Below are 25,578 nucleotides of genomic sequence, written 5' to 3'. Positions count from 1 at the left end.
ACAGGCTCTCTGTTACGTCTTTGGAAGGAAGAGTGCATTGTCTGAGGATTTTACACTACATATTTCTCAATTCACAATATTGTTTAATGACTCTAAAAGACAATTTTCTTGCTATTTTAGAACAATGAGAAACTGTAGAAAATTAGATGCAAAATGCATTTTCAAAGCTCAGAAGGGCAATTATAAACCCGGCCAAAACCATAGCTTATCTAATTTCAGTATCTTTTATTGAACTGCATGACTAGTTCCTATGAATGGTGAAATATTGTGCAGCATTGCATTTCTCTTGGGGGAAAGAAAAAAAAAAAGATTAAATGTCCTCAGTAAAAGTTTTGATTTGGATAGGTTTGATTTCATTATCTTGAAACACTTCTTATTCTTCAATGAATTATAACAAAAGAGAGGTAACAGAGGGGTAAGTTGCATGTAGAGATTGGGATTCACACTAAGAAATCTTATTTGCAGTTACTCAGGATAGTTATTTCTTAAAGAATCGATCAAACAAAAATAAGACAGTACTGAACAGATGTTTCATAGGCAGTTTATTAAGAAAAAGGGAGAAATTAAAGGAGGTAAGGGATCTGTTATTGTGGCCTTGACTTGCTGTGTATCCAAAGGTCAGCTGAAAGTTGCAAAGAAAATCAATTTGTCACATGGTGCTCTGCATGAGACTTTTTTCTGTCAAGGACCTGGAGAGAAAATGCTACACAGACAGTGCCTGACATCCTCACAATAACAAATGCACACACTTGACTTTTCCACTCTGCTGTAATGCCTTTCTCCCCACCCTGCTTCCCCATGTCTGTCTTATACCAACTAGACCTCTCGTTTAGGTATTGTGACAATGACCAACAGAATCTGCCATACAGTGCTGAAACAAAAGGAGAAAGTGAATCACAGGATCTTAGACTGATTTGGGTTGGAAGAGACCATAAAATTCATCTCATTCCAACCCCTCTGCCATGGGCAGGGACACCTTTCACCTCAACAGGTTGCTCAAAGCTCCATCCAACCTGGTCTTGAACACTTACAGGAATGGGACAGCCTCAGCTTCCCTTTTCAACCTGTGCCAGCGGCTCACCACCCTCTGAGTAGAAAATTTCTTCCTAATAACTCATCTAAACCTGCTCTCTTTTAGTTTGAAGCCATTCCCCCTTGTCCTATCACTCCATGCCCTTGTCAAAGTCCCTCTCCATCTCTCTTGTAAACCTCCCTTAGGCATTGGAAGATGTTAAAAGGTCTCCCTGGAGCCTTCTCTTCTCAAGGCTGAACAGCCCTGACTGTCTCAGTCTGTCTCCACAGCAGAGGTGCTGCAGCCCTCTGAGCATCTCTGTAGCCTCCTCTGGACTCACTCCGACAGCTTCATGTCCTTCCTGTGCGGGGGACCCCAGGGCTGGACACAGCACTGCAGGTGGGGTCTGACCAGAGCAGAGCAGAGGGGAAGAATTCCCTCCCTCCCCTGCTGCCCATGTATTGTGATAATGGCTGCAAGTTAGCCTTATGGCTCCCCAGCCGGTGAGAGCGCAGTGTCCAGCCCTGGGACAGAGGGTTTGGAGCACTGAGGCGCTGAACTGGGCTGGGTAGAGAAGCTCTAGGGTAAAGTCTGCTGTAACATCCTCTAAACCGCAACACCCATGGTGTTTTGGAGACAGCTCAGGACACGTTTGGTATCTGGGCTGCCAGAGCACATTGCTGGGTGAGGTTGAGCTTCTTGTTCATCAACACATATGAGTTCTTCACCGCAGGGCTGCTCTCAGTCCCTTCTCCATCCAGCCTGTGTTTGTGCTGGGCTTTGTCCTGACCCATGTGCAGGACCTTGGCATGGCTGAATGCCATGGAGACCTCACTGGATGATACAACCCCCTGCATCTTCAAAGCACATGATCTGGATCCAGACTACTGCTTACCTGTCACTAAAATATCTTGTGCAGGTGATAGTTTGTAAGCCAAAGATAGTCAAATGTTATGAAGCATGGATTTGTTGAGATAATATAACAAAGATTTAATATATAAATACTTCAATAAAACTTAATACTGTCATTAGCAAGTCTTCCAGGGTCCTCTCTGGGATTCATCAATCCTTACAATGTTTATCTGGATTTTATTTTCCCTGTATATCCTCATCTTTGCTGTACAAACCTCAAGCATACAAGCACAGCAGCTTGGCCACAAGAACCATATCAAGCTGCAGGTTCCCATCCAGCTGACATCAAGGATGTGTCTGAGCAGATTTCCCACTTTTCTCTATTTGAATTTAAGAATGAAGTTTTTAAACTTACATGAAGCTGCCTCTTCTATGGGACTTTTTCACATCACTCAAATAAGTGTTTAATGAAAAAGGATTTTTAAAGTGCTCAGTGTGTCTGGTGAGCAGGTAAACCTGCTGCTCTGAGTGTGACTTGTACCAGCTGAATACAGAGTCCTGGAAAGGTGCTTTAGACAATTTCTCCTTCTATAAATAGAAAGAAATATACCTTTTGGAATTGCAAAAACCTAAATTCTGTTTAGCCTAGGAAAGTGTGATTCCTGAAGAAGTCATACTGGGATCATCAGAACTGAGTGTGTAAAATATAGGGTAATAGACTGATTATCTAGTCAGGGATGAAATTAATGAAGCTAAATCACTGATTCTGCTCCAACCCATGTGGATTCTCTGATGTCTGATAATGTTTACAGCCTCTTCATTAGTGGGAAGTTTGTCCTCTTCTGTGCCACCTCTTTTCATGGAAATCATCCACAAACTTTCACTGAGGTTGGATAACAGATTCAAAAGTTACTCAGGGAATGAAGGAGAGAATGAAAATATTGGTGATGGGAAAACACACAGATCCTGAAACACCTTTCAGAATTATCCAGCAGTTTTTTCCATAGGGGACTGCTTACAAAGAAATATGTTTTTAGATTTCTTAGTCTTGCATTCAAAGTCAGTGCAATGCAACTGAAATTTCCATCTTCTTCATATATGTATAAATCCATAATTAAGCTCAATGGTCTGTTCAGTTAATGCATTTATTGAGAAAACTATTTCTCCTTAAAAATATACACTCTACTTTCCTGTTTTACATGACAGATTTCATTTGATACTTGGGAGGTTTTAATATTTTTTTTCAGTTCTATATAATTTTTTCCATATTAAACCTGTAAATTGACAGAGAATGAAATAATAAAAAGACATTTTTAGGAAACTTCTAGTCCTGAAATGAATGTAGGGAATTATTGATAGGAAACTGATTATTAAGCTGAAACCTGGACTCTGTAAGGAAATGTCATATGGGCAGTTGCTACGAGAACAGAGGTATGATAAGAAGAATTTTCCCCTAAGTGCATTAAATATGCAAAGTGAGAGAGAAGCTTACTACACTTGTATTTTCCCTAGGTCAAAGGCTTTCTCAGCTTCATCAGGATAATTCAGACTGATCCCATTAATAACTGAAAAATGCAGATTTCTCATGGCGATTTATGCTCTTCTCTGGCCATTCCCTCTTGACAGCCCCTGACTTTATGAGGAGTCCTTTTTCCTGGCTGTGGGAATGGTCAAATGTCCAGCACAGGAATAACCCTGGAGATGTTTCCAAGGGTGACCCTCAGCAGCTGCAGTGCTTACAACAGTTCTTCCCACTTTGCCTCAACCATCCTCTTTATTTTATCATGCAAACACCTTGAAAATCTAAGCTGTCCTGTCTCTCCTTGCAGAGAAGGAATCAAGAAGAAAATTTGCCTCCTTGAGAGGTGGCAGGGATTTCCCAGAAAAAAAACTTCTGGCACAGCCTTAGCCCAAAACCAGGTGGGATTTTTCCATCATTTTGTACTGTGACCCAATGTAATCTTTGTGTATTGATTGCAAGGATACAAGGCACAAACACTGATTTCAAAGCACTTTTGGATCTGCTCCTCCAGCTGCCAAAGATTTGATTTTATTTGGTTTGGTTTGGTTTGGTTTGGTTTTTAAGTTGAAGATTTAGATCCTTTGTGTGGACAAGTTTCTTGTGTCGTTTGCCAGTCCACCAGTAAAATCATATTTTTATCTCTCTGTGTGCTGCCTTGTGGTGAGATCAGGGTTAATCCACAGTCCGCATAATCTGTAGGATCCTTCTTAGTCTCCAAGTGCCCAGCTGAGTTTGCATGTATTTGTCCAAATATCGATCTTCTCCCTTTCTAGTACAATGAAGAAGAAACAATATGCGATTTGTTGTTTCTTGTAATTAAACACTGATCACTTCTGTTATTGAAATGTTCTACATGAACAGTATTAATAAAATATCTAAAAATAAAATGTTCTTAAAAATAAGTTTGTTAATGCAATTTGGCAAACTCATTTTTTTCATGTAAAATCTTTTGCCTCTGATATTTTTATTCTGACTGTATGTCAAAGACAAGACTACACATTTTTAGAGAACAGAGTATCACTAATCAGGACCTGTCATGCAGATCTGCTGGGAGAACTTTTCCTTTATTGTCTTTTTCCTAACAAGCTGGTGCCTAGTTCATGTCAGTGGGACTCATTTGATGTGATATAATGAGAGATGCAGTTGTGCCAGTCCTGTGCAAAGTAAAAAACAGGTCAGAAAAGTTTACTAAGGATCATGCTAATGACTTCAGAGCCCAAGATGTACCAAAGAAAGCCCCTTCTCAAATGTTGCTGTTAGACAAGCAGCTTTATTCTCCTGCCAATTTTACACTCTCCTGCTCAGCATCCACTTAATTTAAAAAAGAGTGATACCTAGATCAGTGTAGTCTCCTGTGAGTTCACATGGATTAGGTGGAAAAGCAATACCTTTTCCCTACAACAAAAGAAAGTGAAGGTTAGTTCTGAGTAAGGACTAGAACTCTAGGTAGGGTGGCATTTTTTGCTGATTTGTTGTCTTAAAATTTTGTGATCATGTAAGAGACTGGTAGCTCACAGGATTTTGTAGTTCTCTGATTGAGCTTACAGCAGTACTTGTTTACACTTTGGTGTCATCCTAAGATTTCATGTAGTATTGCTAAAACCAGGTGTCCAAAGAAAACAGAAAATCCCCCAAACCTCATCCAATTTTATGATTTCTAAAGGATTTTGGATTACATGTGTGTGTATGTGTGTATGTATTCAGCTTTCCAGTTTTGACCATTAACTTACATTTAACTCAAACTTTTCTTTCTACTTCCCTCGTGAGTGGGAAAAAGGTGGTTACAGACATTCTACATTTTAGAGTCAAAGGACAAATTTTCAGATGTTGTAAATAAAATACTTAGTGTAAAATAGCAAAGATGAGTATCAAGGTCCTCAGGGTGGAAACACCATTGTGCTCTGTGCAGAGTGAAACTGCTCCCATCCTCACCAGGCAGATCTGAGTGTTCAAAAATCTCAGATTGCTGTGAAAGGAGTCATTTAGACTCTGACTTCAGATACTATAGTAGAAGTTCACTTTTATTACATGCTTTACCTTGTTTTTGCATCATTAGGTGATCAGCAACTGATTTATTCCACCTTTTTCTCTCTTTCTTACACACACAAGATGCACCAAGATTTATTCTATATCTATCTTGGCAGTATCTGCCAGGAAAATGTTTTTCCTATTTTGCAGATAAGAAATGAATCCCCTAACTGTTGAGTTAGTTATTTATCTTCTATAATTTAGATCCATGTAATGAAGAGCTCTCCATCTGAGTTGGTGAAGAGAATTCTCCATATAGAAAATGGAGAGAAATGAATGCGATTCATCTTCCCTGTTCTGGAACTCTTGTAAAATGAAAGGACTTCTACACCAGGAATGATTATTTATTTCCATTCATCATAAAAGAGAGCTCAGGAATAGATGTCTGCAAAGTGGGGGTGATGTACCCTACCTTAGCAGAGTGAGCAATCTTCCCAAAATAACATTTCTGGCTTGTGGATATTTCCACACACAGCATTCAAAAACCAAGGTAACTTCACACTAGCTCTCACCAGAGGCTGATGTACTTTGCTCAGAACTGCTTTAATAAACTGCTGCTCACTGCTGAAAGAAAAGAGCTTAGATCTACAGCCACACTGCAAAATACCTTAACAGCAGCAAATTTATTCTTTCAGCACCAGTGAGGAACTCAACTATTGTGCTCAAGCTTAAAATCTGACCACTGCATTATTTTTCCTCCTGCGTTAAGACCACAAGCAAAATATGGTGGAGGGAAATTCTTGGAGCATCTCACCCAAAAGGCAGAACTGCATCCTTGAGACATTCCATGTTCTTCTGGATGAGACACAATTTTATGGAATAAATTTCACATTTCACCACACAGTGAGAAGATGCTGGAATACCCACATCTGTGTTTTTGCAGATCAGTACAGGAAATCTTCTTGTACACAATTTCTCTTATGAAGGGCTTTTTAGGGAAAAATCTTCAGGAGAAACTTAACATGCTCACAAGGAGTGCTGGAAATTAATTTCTCACACCTAACACAGAACATTACACGGGCACAGAAAAGTACCCATGTCCTTAGGGGAAATTTTCCAGGCAACATCTTCTCTATCACAATGTCAAAAAGTATATCAGATTATAAATGCAGTATATCCCTTATTGCTAATCGAAACCTGTCCGTATTGAACAGGGTAAAGGAATAAAAAAAAGATTTTAAAATTTATATATTTAAGGGTTGCTTATTTCTTGCCTTATAGCAGTAGTAATATAATTTATTCTTTGTTTTGATTTGTAAGGACTTGTGAAGAATATCCAGACTGAAGTTTTTCCAGGAGACTTAGGGAAAAAAAAACCAAACCTATAATAGTATCATAAAATCACTCAGAACCTCACATTCCTTAGAAACAACTTAATTCTTCTAGTTACATTACAAAAATCTGAGTACTCTAGAAAAACCCTGTCATTCATTACCTTCCACATGAATAATTTGCCCTCTCCTGAAAACCATCCCTTTGGGGGGCCCTTGCTTTAGGTGATCTAATTCTGTCAGTGTGATGGCATCAGTGTGTGTGTGGAAGCTGTGTGCTGTTATAAATCACTGTGTGAGAGCATACAGCCCCTGACTGCAGAACCCAGAGAGGGCTGCACCACGACAAGCCAAATCCTCAGACCTCAAGCATGAGTTATAGTCTAAAACAAACTTTTTACCCATTACTGAATTCAAGGTCAAGTGGCACATTCTCAATTAGAGGAAAGGTTTGCATATTATCAGCAAGCAGCAGCAAAGCAGCCAGCACAGTGTGTTTGGTGTCCAAGGCTACAATCTCATAAAACACAGATGATGGGTTCAGCCCAGTTCCCAGGGACAACAGCCCTGAAAGAGAAGCAATGAAGGATGCTGTGCATGTGCTTAATTCTCTTTCTGCTACTCTTTTTTTTGATCCCTAAAGAAGTAAAATGGCTAAAAGGGATTAACTTTCCCTGCCTGTTCCCTTCTCCTTCCCTTTCTCCTTCCTCTTCCCTTTTCCCTGCCCCTCCCTTCCCCTTCCCCTTCCCCTTCCCCTTCCCCTTCCCCTTCCCCTTCCCCTTCCCCTTCCCCTTCCCCTTCCCCTTCCTTTTCCTCATAAAAAATCAGTGTTCTTGCATCTTAACCCATTGTTAGTGATGTTACTCCAGCTTGTTTTGAAGTTGGATTAAGCAAATGGTGTCTCCTAATGATTTAATGATTTGGATTCTCAGTGGTTTTTGTTCTAATATATTCCTTAGAATTTCTTCAAAATATAAAGAAAAGTTTGATTCCACTTATTGCAAAAAATCATTCCATCAGCATCTTTTTACCCATGAAACATAATCTCAATGAAAATATATACATTTAAAATTTAATAATCATTCAATATCAGCACATCCATATATATTCTTACTCAGAAGGCAAATATCTTACTTGCTAGTTAAATCTGTTTTCAAATAATAAAATTAGTTTAGAAGAATGACATCAACATACAGTATTGTCTAGAATATTTAGTCCAAACTGACCACGAGTGTAGAAAAAGCTGAGCTGCTGGAATGCTAGAACTTTGCCAGCTGGAAAAACCACAAATTTATTAAGACTGAACTGACCTGCACCAGGTGTAGAAACTACTGAGTGCTCTTTGCTTTTGTGTAGCCTTTCATCTTGTCTAGATTAACTGCTGGTGAGATTAATTAAGTTCTTGACTTATTCTCAAGGCAGGATGGATTCAAGGACATATTGTAAATTATAGTTGTTCAAATTAATTTGAATCTTCAAACCAAGACCAGTGTAGTTATTTTCAGCCCCACTTTGTGAAAAAGACAGTATCTGGGTAATTTATGGACAGACATGCATGCTTGTGTCAGAAATCCTGGGCCTGAAAAGCATTTTGTTCACTGACCAAGTTCAAACCAGATGATGGAGAGTTGTTTGTCCTACGATATACTGCTGAGCTATAGAAGCATTGAGTTAACACTCTTGCAATAGCACAGAACTTTGGTCCCTTGATAACAATTCTTGTCCAGATTGACAATTCTCACCAATTCTTGATTTGACAATAGTGTTTTTCCAAGTCTAACCAGCTCTTGAAAACCTACATTTTACGTGTTAAGAGATACGGAACAGTTTCTTCATCTAGGAGCTAGTTTGTCTTACATGAGAATATTTGGCAGCAGGTTGAGGCAGGAGATCTTCCCCTCTGCTCTGCACTGGAGAGGCCACACTGGGTGCTGTGTTCAGCACTGAGCTCCCCAATAAAGGACATCCATGGACACACACAGGAGGGACTCCAGGGAAGGGCCCAGAAGAGGATTGAGCATCTGGAGCTCCTGATGTACAAGGACAGGCTGAGAGAGCTCGGACTGTCACCCAGGAGAAGGCTCAGAATGGGCCTTATTAATGTGTATAAATACTTGAAGAAAGGGTGAAGAGAGGACAGAGGCAGGTTCTTTGCAGTGGTAGCCAGTGACAGAACCAGAGGCAGCAGATGCAACTGAAATACAGGTGGTTCCCTCTGAAAATCAAGAAAACCTTTTCACTGTCATGGTGACCAAGCACTGGCACAAGTTGCTCAGAGAGGTTGTGGTTTCTCTGTTTGGAGAGGTTTAAAAGTCATCTGGACATGATCCAAGGCAGACAGATCTAGGTAGCCCTGCTGGAGCAGGGTTGTCCAACAAGATCACCTTTCAAGGTCCCTTCCAACCTCAGCCATCCTGTGATTCTGTAATAAACTGGGCTTCCTAAGATCCCAGAAGCAATCAAGCTGCAGGATCCCTTTCTGCACCATGATTATCTGCATTTCTAAAGATTCTCAGGAAGTGAAGCCCTTGTTAGCTCTGTAGCAGAGAACCTCTCATCCTACTTGAAACCTCTGCAAGGGAAAAGAAAGTTTCTAGCATACAAAATGTCACATTATGCATCTAGGCAAAGATCAGGATGGATCTTTTTAATGATACATTCACAGACAGAGTATTCCAGACTCTTTTCTGCTCTCCTGTTTAGCCATACCATGCCATTTGTAGAGTTCACCATTCATATCACCCCTGTGCTTCTCAGAAAGGTCAGCAGCCATTCTGACCTGCTGGATGAGCTTTTCCTTGATTCTGATCTAACCCAGTTCAGTAAAAATGGGACAGGTGAGTTTAAAAATAGTTCATCTTTGCTAACTCAGGTCATGGAGATTGAAGTAATTTTGGTAGCTATACTTCAAGTACATGGAACAAAGATCAAAGGGATGCCTTGGTGGGGAGGCAGTGACCAGAATCTGTCCAGGCTGTGGTGAAAAGCTTTTCACTGACACAGATGCATCTGCAAAGTCTCTCAGCAGTCAGAATAACAACTCGGTAGTTAACACCTACAGTGTTCTCACCCCTTAGCAAAGCATAAAGGAAATAGAAAGAATATTTATTTGATTTTCCTCGAAGCGGTGTTCAAATTTCACACAGTCTTTAATGAAGTCCAGGACACATTCACATTAATTTCACTACCTACATGGAACTTTTCCAGAACCAAATCTGTGAAAGTCTGATGGAGGAAAATAACTGCTTAGAGCATAAATTTCAAATGAAGCAGTTCTTAAGTTTGCAACCTGCAGATCACAAAATTGTATAGATTAAATTAATTCTACAAATATAATTATCAGCAAGTGAGGTAAAAAAAGAAAAGGATAAAAGAGAACAGGAATAAGAGAAAAGCTTTGGCTTTCCTTTCAAATCCTGCATACAATCTGATCTATCCATGTTCCATTACAGCACAGACAAAATTCCCATCATATATGGTATTATCCCATTTCTCAATTTTAATTGCATCTTTCAGAACCTGGAATTAAGACAACAGGCTTTTAACCTTTCATTTTCCATCAGGATAAGAGACAGGACAAGTAATGTAGGCATTAACCAAGACTTCTGTGAAAAAGAGGAAATACTAAAAAATCATCCTGGAAGAGGCTCCCTTACACACACATTCCCCAAAGATTTGGTTAAAAGTAAGAAGAGTGAAATAAAAGACACTCCACTTAAGTTTCTGATAAGACAGGCTTTCAGTTTTAATGGTAATAGCAACTTTCCAAGGATTTCAGATCCTGCTTTTTAGAGGAGTTGCTTCAGAATCACTGTCTCCTGATTGCTCCAGTTCAGGCTTGGATACCAAGTTACCTTTCCTTTTACATTTCTGGGTTGCAGATCTTGAAGAATCAGACCAGAATTTTCTTGAATTTTTTTCATAGTGTGTCACATATTCAGAGAGAATAATGCTATTAACAGTGAATAAATTAACTGAAAAATGAAATATTGTATTAGGTGAAATATGATATAGTGTATTAGGGAAATCAAAAAACTGTTTGGCTGCTTCAAAGAAAATTAGATAAGGTTGCTCTTGCTCTAAAAAAGAAAGCATATGTATGCGTTTATCAACCCTGATGGCACTAACAAGTATATTAAATATATATATATAAAGGATTTTAGAGTAATTAAAAAATGCTCAACATAAATCCAAACAAAAAAGTAAGATTTTAAAATTCTAATGATGAAACTGATAGATCAAAACAGAGTGCATATTATTAAAAAAAAGAATAATGTAGGTGATCAATAATTTGCTGTACATAAATGTTTCAAGATCATCTTCAATGGCAAGCAAAGATTTCGTAGTACACTTAAATTTATGATGAATAAAGAAATGTATTCAAAATATTTTTAAACTGAAAATAACTAATGAACAATGTTTAAATCATATTTAATATTATTTCAAACCATATTATTATTAAATAATTAGATACATAGAAAATTGAAGATTATTTATTGGGAATGCATACAAAACTTCTTGAAAGAATTAAACTAATGGAAAATGTACACCAAGTTCAAGTGAGATTTTTATACAGATATATAAAATTTAAAAAAAAATAACATTTCCAAACAGTAAGATGATTTCCAGCATCATCTTTAAAGTATTTGATTTTGTTCGACTGCAGCTGTGAATACGACCCTTTCAAAATGCCCTTCTTTCTCCTTTTTCCCTTTGATAACTTAAATAAAGTGAGGGCCAGATCCCAGTAAATACGTAGATTGATTTGGGGAGCCTGAGTTAGAGGTGACCATCTGCAGTACTCTTTTGGGATGTGGGAAAGGCAGGGTTGAAACATTGATATCCTTGAGGATGGGTGGAATTTAGCCAACATCAGTTTTCCTGATGAACACAGCATTCTCTACTGTGTTACACTTGCCCACACAGAGGTGCAAAAGAGAAATTTTGCATAGCACATGCCTGTGAACTTCCTTTTGTTCCCTGAATAATTTTGGGAGAGACACAATTCCAAAATCCTCTTGTGATAAGCACATACTGGCTCAGCATGCTGCCTTTTGCCTCTCCAATGTGAAATATCTTCTGCTCCCTTCCAGCACAGAGAATTGGTGCTTGGAGAATGTGGATTTGCCTCCTGGAACAAAACATGCCATAGGGAAGTATTTAAATGCTCAGTGTGGTAGCACCTGAGTTCTCTGTGAAACTGGGACAAAAACAGGGGCTTCTTTTGTCCAGAAAACTTGGATCAAAATATTTCATGAATCATTCAATTCATTCTCCAGTCTTTGTGAGTATGCAAAATGAGTGTGTCCATTAAGCTCAATTTCCTTGGAAAAAAGTGTAAAACAAAGAAATAGAAAAACTTTATTTGTTCTCTCTTTGCATAAGATGAGAGCAGGGTCCTAATAGTAACAGCATTTTATTAGTGATTTTTGTTTTCAAGCCAGCTGCAGAAAATGATGCAGCAGAATATGTCAGCAGGTTTTATCACCTCTATAGCCAAATGGCATAAAAGCAGAAGAAAGATGCAGTGAGAATAGGTAACTAGCACAGGAGAAATTTCTAACTGCTAAAATAATCTTAAAGCTCAGCAAAAAAATGATGGGAAAAACCTGGGGAAGCAGTCTCATTTTGTCAGCTTGATTTCATGGTAATTACAGTAATAATAAAACTAATTACATCACATAACACCTCTGTGAGGCAGGTGAGAAATGCTGGCAGGGAGGTAATGTCAAGATAGCAGCTGAACATGCACATTAGGGAAGCCAGATGAAGCTCTTCTCTGAACAGCTCCCATCTAACCATGTTCAGAGCCCTAAAAAGGAGGAGTTAAGTGACTAGAAAAATGACTTTTCTAAAGGGGCAATCATAAGATGCTTGAGGTGATTATTGTTTGGTTGATAAAGGTTTATAACTCGAAAAAGAGGGAAAGAGAATTCTTGAACTTCTGTAGTAACGAACTAAAGTGATTGTGCTAACAGCTCTGATTATCAGGCAGTCAAGGCCAGGTGAAACGGCCAGGAGAGACATGAGATGACAAGTGGTTGCTCATGCTCAGAAAAGTCCCACAGCTTTTTGTCCTCTTCCCTTCCTTGCTGTGTATTCCACTTACACTATGAGGTGACTATCTGGCTCCTCACCTTCTGACACAAAAAAGCTGAAAGAACATTGTTCTAACTTTGATGGGCTGTTTAATGACAGCCTGTTTAGTGACTTAAATCACAGAATGGTCAAACAAGTAAGTGCCAGTGTTAATGGAAGTATGAATGTTCACCTGGAAGATGTGGAGGAACTGTTAATTTTCTGCATCAGGTCATGGTCAGACAGGCTCATCTAACCTGTGCAGTCCTGGTACAAAGAGAAAATACTCAGAATTCCTGCCATAGCTGCCAAAACTGTGTGGTGTCTTGGATGTTGTCACCACATGACATGTGGATGTCAAAGGCCATGAGGCTCCAGGCAGTAGCACATTGTTCATACAAAGCCCAGTGCAGTCAACACTAAATCAGCCATCCCAGCTCCTTCTGCAGCCAGCTGACAAACCTCTCTGCAACACAATTAAGTCCCCTAATTTCAGATTTTGATGAGATGAAATCCTATCCGTTAAAGTCAGGTCAGATTACTTTTATATGTGATGTTTTAGTCTCTCACCTCTAAAATATGAATAAAGCACTTCCACACACCAAGGCAATAAAAGCATTTAGTAAAAGATGGTAGAAGATCAAACAGCACTTCAAAGCAACTCACAAGCTCATGAACTGAGGCCTCACTGGCCTCAGTTCCAAGCACTGAGGAATTCAATCTTCCATGTTGCTAAACTCAGGGAAAGGTCCCTGACATGATTTTGGCAGCACTCCCAGACAGTTCCCAGAAAAAATTTAGATGTTTGCACTTCCAACAAAGAACATGGGCAAGGCTACCTTGGCTAGTGTTGGACAGCTAGCATGGATGCAAGTGTTCCAGTGGGGAATCTGTGTCAGGGATCAGAGCAAGCTTTGCAGCTTTGGAGCTGCTGTGCAAGTGTGTAAGACAAGGCTGCCATTGATTCCCAGATATAGTGAACAGGAGATTTTGGAGCTGCCTGGTGTAATGCACACTTTCTTCACAGGGTATTGTGATAATAGCTGCAAGTTCCCCACACCCCTTTCTTAACGACTGTACTTGTCACCTATTGTCCTGCCTTCCCTACTCCACATAGTCCTAGCCACGCCCCCAGTTTTCCCTATTGGTTCCTGTACCCTAACCCCACGTGGCCCTGGCCACTCCCTCGGGTTTCCCTATTGGTTCCTGTACCCTAACTCCGCCCCTGTACCTCCCCTGTACCCAGAGGTCACTGGGCCTGTGTGCTGTCCCTGCCCCTCTCTGTTTCCCTATAAAACCCCTTACCCTCTGCCATCTTGCTGTCTATGCTCCACGTGTGTTTATGCTCCACATGTGGCTGTGCATGTGAGGCCTTCACCCTCGAGGCATCTCTGCCTCGGGGAGGTCGTTGGCCTCTGCTGCACCATGCGAATAAACATCTTCCATGGACACAACACATAGACCCTCCTCGCCTCCTTTATCACTGCCGGTTGTGGAAGCAGACGAACCAGAGCTAGCCTTATGGCTCCCTGGCTGGCGAGAGTGCAGTGTCCAGCCCTGGGACAGAGGGTTTGGAGCGCTGAGGCGCTGAACCGGGCTGGGTAGAGAAGCTCTAGGGTAAAGTCTGCTGTAACATCCTTTAAACTGCAACAACAGGGTGAAGATAAAAGCAGAGCTCTTACTCAGATGCCTCAGTTTATGGATCTTGAAGAAGCCGTATTGGGTTTACATGGCAAGATTTTTGTATTGGGGTGTTGAAGGAGTGGCTTCTGTCAGAAGACACCAAAAACTATCCTTGTATCTGACAGAGTCCACATCCCCATCTTTCTGTACCACTTGGAGGGAGGTGGTAGAAGAGTTTAGTGGAACATGGGAAGAAGGGAGAGGTGGAGCAAAGCATTTTTAGTTTCTTTCCATCTTACTTAATTTAATTGGAAATAAATTAGTTTCCCCAGGTTGCATCTGTTTTGCCCATGATGGTAACTGGTGAGTGATATCCTTGTCCTTATCTCAAACCCATGATATTTATTTCCTTTTGATGGAGGGGAATGACAGAGCAGCCTTGTGGGCACCTGGTGCCAGCCGAGGTCAATGCACCACAGCAATTTTAAAGAGAAGGCAACTGTGGGAGCTAAATTTTTAAAAGCAAGTTTTCTTAGCACACCATAATTTTCAGAAAGAAGAAGTGCAATGAACTTTTTGTTACGATTTTTAAAAAAATAGTTAAAATGTTCAGTAGGTACAAAATGTTAAAGAAATTGAAACCCTGGGAAGGAAGAAATATAAATGGGTGAGTCAAAACATTGCAGTTCAAAAATTAGAAAGGATTTGCTATCAATCTGGCATGCATGACAATATAAATTAATCAGAAACTCAAAATAAAAAAATGGTTTTTCTAAAAATTGAGGGGGAAAAGAAATCCTAAGAAATATAATGTGGTAACCAGAACTTCATTTTTCAAAATTCGACTGAAGATATCAGTCAAAGCATATTTTTTGCCTTCAGAAATATTGGTTCTGACAAACTGGTAATTTCAATTTGAGAAAAATATTGTGGAAAAAAATAATTACCAATGAACTGTTGTAAATATCAGCCTTTTATTGTATATTCTGGAAACCAAAGTATGGAACAAGAAATAATCACAAAGGCTGATTAACAGAATTAAATGTTTATCAGGAGATGCTATTATGTGAAACACTGATCCCAAGCTGGAGGAAGGGAACAGGAAAACTTCAGTTATTTTCTTCTTGCATTGAGAAGAAAATGAAGCCTTTACTTGAACACCACATGGATTCAAATTTAATAGTTAGGACTTGTAGTTGCACTGTCCAAAGAGCTTCACCCAGTAGATTTGGGTAAAAGTCTCTAACTGTACTTTGCTGCCATCATCAAGGAAGAAATATGCATAGGAGGCTAATTTCATTGCTGGAATATGTGCAACTTCATTGTACAGAGTTTATTTTAAGTTGGTTCAAGTTAATTAGCAACTCAGTGTGATTGCCCACTACTTGCTGTTTTCTATTGTGTTTTCACAGTACACCAATGACAGCTTTTTAGCAGTACTTTCTTTGTACTTCTGTAATATCAAAGCATCAGAGAAAGAAGTGGGAAGGAGAAAGGGATAACACTACGTTTGTGTCTTCTCTCTCCAGCTCTCAGTATTACACTGTGCCACTTACCACCATCAGTCTCTGTTCTGGATACCTTCACTGCCCACACAACTTTTGTCTTGCTCCTTTCTTGTCCACAATTGAACATAAAAAGAGAAGAAAAAAAAATCTTCAGTATTGAGCAACTGAGAAACACAGGGTTTGAGTTATCAGTGTTATCCTCCTGAAGCAGATGATTCTGTGCTTGGTCAATCTCTGCAATAGCTACTTCAAATATATTGTTTAATTTGATGTGAAGTTTCCTGCTCCAAGATGATTTTTTCTCCTGAAAACACCAGGTGATTTGACAAACAAGAAAATAAAATTAAACAAATCCTCCTTTTGTCTTTATTAGTAAAGATTATAGGGAATTCATTGTGTACACAAGTCCCAGTGAGGAGGTTTCTTTGCAAGAGGAAGGTCAGGCTTGTTGAGGCTCAAGGGAAAGCTGCTTTGACTGATTCTGTGGTAGCATTGTGTGGTTTTGCCTTCATGGTGACATGGGCATGGGTCACATACCTCCCATGTTGTAGAAATCAGGATCTGAGATTTCACTCAGTTCGTGCAGACTGGACACTTGGTGTGGACCACAATGGAAGAAAAGCAGAAGACAGATTGATTCCAGGAACATCCTCATTCCCAGGGGAGCAGACACAGGCTGCTGCAAAACCTACTCACTACTTTCTTAAACAGTGAATTGTCCCTGGGGCATGGATGCTACTTGTCAAGAAAAATGCAAGTGCAAGCTCTGGAAGAATCATTTTGGGTACCCAGGTTCATATTGCTAAGTAGATTGCAGAAAACATCAGGAAGACCCCAGAGGAATAATCTCTGCTGTTCTGGCCAGCTGCATTCAAGAGTTATACATTCCAGCCGGAATGAGTACAGAGAAAGGCTGCTAGGGAGACCCAAAGAATACAAAATGATGGTACAGAAAGTGAAAAAAGTGTCTTTTAGCTTAGCTAAATGAATATTAGGTGGGTATTGGATGATACTCAGGAGGGCTAAGCATTAAAGAGGGAAAAGAACTACTTAAGTTAACTGTCAGTGTTGACACGAGAAGAAATGGAGAGCATTTAAGCTTGAAAATAGAAGGATTCCAGTAATCTAAGTGATATCTTAAATAGCTTTCACAAAGTGTATAGGGGCCACAAGCCAACCTAGTTTTAAAATTGAATTTGTGAGATTATGAAAAAACCCCAATTCGTGAAGTGGTTACTTACTCTAGGAAGATGCAAGATCTGACAGCTTCAAAAACCCCATGCATTTCTGTCTGCTGGGTGTAAAAGAGAATGCCTATGCTTTCCTTCAAAAACTTTATGAATTTCCAGGGTTTCTCCTAGTGGTTGTGGTGGTGCATGGTGGATGTTTGTTTTACAGATGATAGCACAAATGTAAACTTGCTCTTTCCACAGGAAGCAATGAAGCTGTTTTTAATATCTCAGGCAAATTTTAACATACCTACTTTATGGTAATGTAAGTCCATTAAATCTAATGGACCTGATGGACTACAATTATAGAGAAAATATTTATGACAGAATCACAGATTCAGAAGTGATTGAGGCTTGAATGGTCCCTGGAGGTCATCTTTTCTGACCCTCCTGCTCAAGGATATCCACCCAGAAACAGCTACCTGGAACTGCATCGGTATGGCTTTGGAATGTCTCTGACAAGGAGGGGTCCCCACCTCTCTGAGCAACTTGCTCCAGTATTGGGTTACCCTTACAGTAAAAAGAATTTCCTGATGTTCAAGGAAATTTCTGTGTTTCAGTTTGTGCCCACTGTCTCTGGTGCTGTCACAGGGCACCACTGAAAGAGGCCAATTTAATGAGTTTCAAGAGTTTCTAGAGCTTCATTAAAATAACTGTAAGGTAAATATTCATACTAGTTTGTGCATTCACTATGGTTAAATTAGTTAAAGGCCATGCATGCTTTAAATTTATTTCGCAAAACTAAGAAAGAATTACTCGATTCCTTGCTTGCTTTATTTGTAATTTCAGACAATTTACAGACCTGGAACAGAGAGCATAAAAACAATCACCTTGAGTCATAGATTGGAGCCTGACTCATAACTCACTGAGGCCAGCCTGAGATCTAATGAACTCTGATATCAGGGCTTTCCTTTCTAAAAGAAGTTATAAAGTATTTTTCTGTTTTTTCTTTATACTGAATTATGGCTACCTCTATGATTTTATTACATTTCTATATATAAACACTGAATTTATACATGTATCTATAGTGTATTCCACCAATTAAAATAAACTCCTGCTTGAATCTTATCCTTACCATCACTCAGTAAAGACAGACTCTTCTTTGAGTGTCACTAAGGGATGTACAAATACACAATGATGCCAGTTTTTACTGAGGGTTGTTTGGAGGTAATGGTCTACAGCTGTGCTTGTTAGAGGACAAGAGTTTGCATGTGAAGAACAGGAGCTTTGTGTTCACATCAATGTGATATTTTCTTGTTTCCTCATTTGTTTTTAGACCAGGTAATTATTGCAGATGAAATGTACTTATGTCCATGGCTAGTGTTTTGCAGAGTTAAAAGGTTCTGTATGGAATACAGCTAGTATTTTGAATACATAATGTAACAAATATCTTTGCTGGAGCAAATGGAATGAATGGAGATTTTTTCCTATGGTTTGGTAATGATGATAATAATCTATTTTATAGGATGTCACACAGGTGGCTACCTTTACAGTAATGTTGTCATCCATGCTCAAAGCTGCATTTATACTCTGAATCTAGAGTTGGTGAACTGCTGTACCCTATGACACTTGCAAATAATAAAATTTGGAAATAATCTGATTTTACCCCTACCATATATACAAGAACAACCTTTAATTTAAAGAATTAGACTGCAGCGTAAATTACACCATTCAAATGGATTCTAGCATTGTAGTGAAAGAGTGACCAGTGTGATTAAGTTTTGCCACTTGGAAGGTAGTAATTTTTAATTTTACCAAAACACCAATTTGCTTTTCATAATCAGTCATCTACTTTTCTCATACCTGACAGAAAAATCAGAGCTTATTCACTAGAATTTCTTGTTGGTGCGTAGACATAAATTTCGACTAAGGAAAATAGGTAGTGCAGGATATGTAGAATGAAAATTCATATGAAAAATGAAAAAAGAAACTTTTGGTTTTGTCAAAAAGCCAAGATAACCTTGACTTCTTATTAGCTTTGGTAGATGTTAGAGGAGTCAGGAGTTAGGGGAGGAAGGTGGGACTGGGGAAAAGTGTAGTGAGGGAGAACATGTTTTAATGTTTGTTTTCGTTTCTCACCATCCAACTCTATTTTAAGTGGCAGAAAATTTCATTAATTTTCCACAGGTTGGTTCTATTTTTGCCATGGTGGTTATTGGTAAGTGATCTCCCTGCCCTTTCTCAACCCATTAACTTTCTCATCTTATTCTCACTTTCCCTCCCAGTTGAAGGAAAGTGAGAAACCATGTGAGTTCAGCATATAATGTTAGTTTTAGATTGAAATTAGAATAAACTAGCCAGAGAGGGAAAAAAATGGGGGGAAATGGCTGTAGTTTATATGTGTGTTTATGTGAATTTTAAGCTGTTGAATTTCCCAGGGAGCTGTTAGAGAGTCTAGTCAAGAGAAGGAGCAGTATGTGCTTTAATGTGCATGGTATGTGCTTTGTATAGTATCTGTTCCCAGCAAATTTAGAATGTGTTTCATTCCATTATGTCATACCAAGGAGCCTATCCAGCATATTTCACCTTACAGAGCAGGAGACAATGGAAAGTCACAGAGGAGAATTCTGGGTAGAGGACTAAGTTGCTGACAAAGGGCAAAGTTTAAATAAAACATGTTCAGTGGAGTTGAATCAATACTTTATTTGTTAAGGAGAAGTAAAAGTACAAAAAAGCTTGTACAACTAGGCATAAAAAAGTAAGAAATCAATTCTAGTTAATTCAAAATGCTTGAAGAGTCACCTATGCCATTATGTATGAATAATTCAGGAACAGAAATTTATTGCAGACACATATTGTTTGGTTTGGATTTAGTTGTGCCCCTTGTTTGACCTGAATCCTGTAAAGAATTATATTCAACTAATTGAAATAACATTTTGCAAGTAAGACAATACCTTAGGGATATTTCAAGACCAATCGTGAAATAAAATTTGAAAGATGAAACATATGATAAACTTTATATAAATAATGTTATTTTACAGTGTGTTAAATGTTGTACGTGAAGGTCTTTGCATGCAAGTTGTGTTTGCCTGTCGAAAGAGATCAGATTCCTGTTCCCTCCTCTCTCTATCAGTCCATTTTTATTTCTCCCTATAGCAGTGTCTCTCTCTCCCCACTCCTCTTTCTCCCCCTGTCCCCCTCCAAGTGTTTGAACATGCTTGGAAATATTTATCGCCCTCTGCCTTCTATTCACAAGAGAATTTTTTGCAAGACATTATTGAGAAAAACTGAAATAAATCACAATGGTACAAGATTCTTTCAGATGGAATCAGCACAAGCATATTACTTATGTCCTGAGATACAACAGAAATATCTGAAGTCATAAAAGATATAGGTTGACTCTGCACGTGACTATGCAGTCAATGCAATGATCTCTTAAAGTGGAATCCAAATGTGTTTCATGACTGACTACCTGTATTATCCTAGCCTTTATTTGCTCTGGAGTAGGTCTATGTGTGTGAGCATCCAAAAATTTTGAAAGTATAGATGGGTGCAAAAATCAAAACAGCAACCTCAGTGACGAAAAGTTATCTTCAATGGTTCAGGCTTATGTTCAAGTCCAGTGTCAGTTCTGGGCTAAGAAACCAACCAAAGTAAATAATTTTGCAGCTTGCTTGCTAAGCTAAATAGCTGCCCTCAAACAGGAAATTAAAATCATTCAAACACAGCAGGATTTTTTTCACAGAAGATGTTCAGTGGTTTGAATTTATTGAGATACAGGTTTTGAAGAGATGCCTGCTGTAACTCCTAGAAAGCTAAGTGCCACCCAGCATCACTGCCCCCACTGACAACATCCAGCTTTGGAGACAGCCTATGGCTAAGGTTTGGGAAATCCTGATGATTGATTAAAGATTTTATGCAAACATGGCCCAATTTTATGCAAAGATGGCCCAATCCTGACAGAGTCTCATCTTTGCTGCGCATGGAACTCCCTGGTACCTCTCTGGTGAGTCTGAATAATCCTTGTATACCTTCACTTCCATGTGCACACATTCAGAAAGGCTCAGCTTAGGCACTAACACTCTGTTGCAATTCAGACTCAACCAGAGGAACCCAAATCAGAATATCAACTCTGATTAGATACAGTTAGAAAGGAAGTAAGTAAAAAAATGGGCAGAAGAATTGGCAGTACTTGTGTTTTGCAGAGTCTTCTGGCAAGAGCACAAGCACAGAGCTTGACCTCGCTCTGTTTGGGGACTTCAATCCACATCACCAGAGAGCCCTGTGGTCACAAAGGTGAAGGTCATGTAGAGGAACAGCAGAAAGCAAGAGAAACAAGATTTAATTTGTCTTGACAGATGGATTCCTCATTCAGTCAAGAATTAAGCTTTGTTCAGGAGCCTCCAGCTCACTGCAACTTGCACAGTAACCTAATAATGGTGTTTGGGGTTTTTTTTTTGTTGGGTGGTTTTGGGTTTGTTTTTCATGTTTGTTTGTTCCTCCCTAATATAAAATGCATAAACCCCTTGAATTCAAGCCCACCTGTATTCAAGATGGGTGAGAAATATGTTTTCTTTTCCAGCGTCCTGTGTCTTAACCACTGGGCTATTGTCAAGATATTTCTTCACAACTCTTTCTGTTCAACGTGCTCAAATCCCACAGAATCTCTTTTGAGAGATCTTGCATTTGTTGATGCACTTAGAACACAGATTGGATATCTCTGGAAATGCAACAGCAGATTAACATCTTTTAATATGATAATCACAACTTTTTCCTCAAACTAGGTCTCCTCTGAAGATCTAGGATTTCCTTGGGTCTGGAACAACTTTCAGGTAGAGCAGGCAGGGATCAAATAGCTACAGCTCTAGAAGTAAGATGAGAAAATGGTCTGTTTATTAATCCTGAGGCCGAGAGGTATAACAGGCTTGTGTCAGTCCAGCTAAAATCTCTTATCCTACAAAAGAGAGAGGTAGTATGTGACCAGCCTTTTGAAAATGATCTCTTATCTGTGCTGACTTCTGGACAAGTCAAATAGAACCACAACACACTAACACCATGACAGAAACCAGTCTAGGAATTCATTAGTGTCAATAATCACACCATGTCTGCCCTCTGGAACACTTTTTATTAATGCAATAATAACCACTGAGTTTTAACATGAATTTGAACACAAAAGCAAAGCTTCTACCCCAAAAATAAATACTTAGTTGCACTTTGTTGTAACTTCACTAAAAGAGGTATCCAAGCCAGAAAGGTAAACCTTGTTCAGTGAGGACATTAAGAAATCTGCTTTTCTAAAAAAAAAAGAATCATAACAATATCAAGATCTGAGAAAAGCATTTTGTCCTCAATCATTATCATGATACAGTAGACTCCAGCAAACCAGAATCAGAGTTTTCACATGAGCCTTTCAGTTATAATGGCAGAGAGCAGAGTTCAGAATTGATATTGTGGGGAAAATCAAAGTAATTGGGGAAAAGAAACCCCAACAAAATACCTTCAGTGAGCATAAGCTAAGTGGCTCATGAATAAAATTGCTATTATACCAAACAATTTTTATTGAGGTATGCTTCATTATCCTCTGGGTAAATTATCCAGTGATTAATAGTCTAAAGAAAATTGTGTAATTTATCACTTATGAAACAATTATTGAAAAGCACTCTCTTGCTTTTATATTCTGTGGGAAGCCCAGTGTACAAGAAACAACCCTTTTGAGGACACACAGGCAACTTGTATCTAATTTTGTTAACAGAAGTAAAATGCAGAGCAACGATCTCAGTGGAGACTTTGTGAGCTCTGCTAACTCTGGATGCCATTCATGCAAGTCATTAAAGCAATTTTAATCCAGATGGAGCAGGCAGTGTGAGAACATGAAGCAATTGAGAAAGAGAAGGAAAACCAGTTTTGCCACAAACTGGTTAGCATTTCTTCATTGTATTAGTTGTCTTAGCAAAACAATTTGCCAATTTACTCCATGTACATGGTAAACTCTGTTAGAATAAGAGCTGCCTTTTTTTTTTCTATTTTAATGTCGTTAGAGAAAAAAAAAACAACATAGGATAGACTACTTCCAGTTGTTGTGCTTCTTGAGAACAGTTGTAAGCATATTTACTTAACTAGCACTGTTGTTCAAATTATCTCTACAATACTCAAGGTATTTTTCGGTGCAGATGCGAAGTATTTTATTTTTAACCAAGTTTATTTTTAATTGTTAAATTTTGTGTCAAAAAAAAAAAAAAAAAAAAGGAAGTGGGTTTGGAACTATAGATGTTTGCTCAAAAAAAGATGTCTGGTTCCTTGGGGGAAAAAGGGTTCTGATGCAGAGTGTTGATTCAAGCAAGGTTAAGCACAAGGGCCGTAAAACTTTTGGCACATAACTGAACTAGCTAATTTAGAGATATAACTGCCCTACGCTCATTAAAATGAATGGAGAGGGATAGGAAATCAATGGAGAAATATAGGACATTGCAGAGGTTATTTAGATTTTGGGTGGGTAGCATCAATCTCTTTTTCAATAGTCTGGATGAAGCCTGAGTTTCCTATCCTATACATTTCAGTCAGGTGCTCAGAGCCCAGTGAGGAGGATGTTGGAATGGCTGCTACTGAAATAAAAGGAGAAGCTCCTGCTCTTTTCAGCCACAGTCAGGCTTAGGCCATAGATCAAAATTCCTGTCTTGAGAAGAACCAGATGACAGAATTTACCTTATCACTGCCCTGGAGAAAAGGCTATGATGACCTTGATAAAGGAGACATTGTTATGCAGAGCTGTTAATAAACAAATTAAGTGTTTAACTACTTCTTTCTTGGGAGTATTTCTTTGTTTTGTTTGCTATGTCCTCCATGATTCAGGGGCATGTGCAGGCTCATTGGAGCGATTGCATACACCAGGAAGGCTCAAGCCTTCTCTGCATTCCTGCTTAGGACATTTGAACTTCCATAATTTTCTAACAACTATCCTGCTCAGCAGCTCTAGTGCTTTATGTGTGATTTATTCTTTAGGACTTGTTTCTTCATTTAATTTTCTTCCCCCTTCTCTTCCTGTAAATATAAAATTATTGGAAATTTCACATTCAACTCCTTTTGACCAGTATATATACTTTTCTGTTTTGGAGAACACACATTTATCTATAATTCTATGAATGAAGTCAAATTAATACAAATGTTAATAAAAGTAAAACTAAGGTCAGATAAGAAATCCTATAAGAGCAATGAGCAGTATTTTATTGGCTCAGAAGTACAGGTAACCATGGAAAATTAGAGATATTATCTTACTCATGAGATAACACCCTTATTTGGTACAATAAAGTGCATATATTATGTATTCATTTTATGCCAAATAAAAATAAATGCCTGTATAAAGAGTATAAATTAGAGTTTGACTGTACCTGCTCTCTCTGCTTGTCAGGAATTTCTCTGTAAAGATGATACTTATAGATCTGTAGTTATGAAGATAGATTCTAACCACCTGATAAGCTGCTGTCATGTATGGCTCCTCCTGAGAATATCTGGGAGGATAGACAGAGAATACTAATATTGCTCTAAAGCAAAAGTGAAAGGTTGCATGCACAGAAGCAAAGGGAAAAAAAAAAAGGGTTTTATTCTCTCCTTGCCATCAACAAGTGATGTTCAGCCACCTCCCAGGCAGCAGGGTCTCAGCACATGTAGGAGTTATTCCAAAGGCAAATATTGTAAAAACCAAATGTTCTCACTTCCTCCTTTCCTTAGCTTTTGCATCTGAGCTGACATCCTATGGTATGGAATATCTCTTTGGTTAATTTGGGTCAGCTGGCCTGGCTGTATCCCCCGCCAGGATCTTGCCCATCCCCAGCTACAGACAGGGGGAATGTTGAGAGACATCACTGGGATGGGAAATGACTTCCAGCTCAGCCAGACCCAGTAAACACACAGATATACTCAGGTGCATATGTACACACACAGAGGCACACAGATAAACTTCCTTCTAAAACAGTTCCTCTGCACCAGCAAGACCTCCAGATCAGTAAGTCAATATCATTATGATGTTTTTTATAAAGCGTAAAGAGATTTTTTTCCATGTGCTAGTTTCAGTTATGACATATATAAATGCAGCATTAAAGAAACCATCTTTTTATTGCAGTCATAGGTTACTATCTGCAAAATTTGCCTCTATAAGAATTGTAGGTTCTCAGAAGCAGACCCTCCTGCTGAAAGTGTTTCTGCTCTGAAAACTGGGATCTTCTCCCTCTGTTTTCTTACCTTCATGATAATGCTGAGTAATGGATCACCAGCCAGCTCTCTGGCTTCATGAATTTAAATCCTGAGACCTGTAACAGGGAGATGTCAGCAAGAAGGCAGAGACCTCCATTCTCTAGTTGGGTAATCAAAAGGTGTGAAGAAGTGTTGTCCTCCAAAATGCATGCCATGTTTATATCTGAAGGGAATGTCTTGGTTTTGTAACAAATGCCCTTTGTTACAAGCCTGCAGTCAGGTTCAGATAACTGAACCGTAACCCCACTGTCCACAGAGAAAGAAAGGT

The 25,578-nt window shown here is 38.9% G+C and overlaps 1 long non-coding RNA gene across 1 annotated transcript; it reads right to left on the bottom strand.

Annotated features, from left to right (window-relative positions):
* Window positions 1-21,021: 21,021 nt before the first annotated feature.
* LOC146442465 (uncharacterized) lies at window positions 21,022-25,368 on the bottom strand. Its single transcript, XR_014849613.1, has 3 exons — window positions 25,299-25,368; window positions 24,449-24,810; window positions 21,022-21,927 (listed from the first exon to the last, which is right to left on the bottom strand). It is a non-coding gene; the product is annotated as an uncharacterized LOC146442465 (long non-coding RNA).
* Between the last annotated feature and the right edge of the window lie 210 nt (window positions 25,369-25,578).

Source organism: Lichenostomus cassidix, chromosome 2 (genome assembly GCF_008360975.1).
Source record: "Lichenostomus cassidix isolate B80296 chromosome 2, HeHo_3.0, whole genome shotgun sequence".
NCBI classification, from domain to species: domain Eukaryota; kingdom Metazoa; phylum Chordata; class Aves; order Passeriformes; family Meliphagidae; genus Lichenostomus; species Lichenostomus cassidix.
This window is presented reverse-complemented; position numbering and strand designations above follow the sequence as displayed.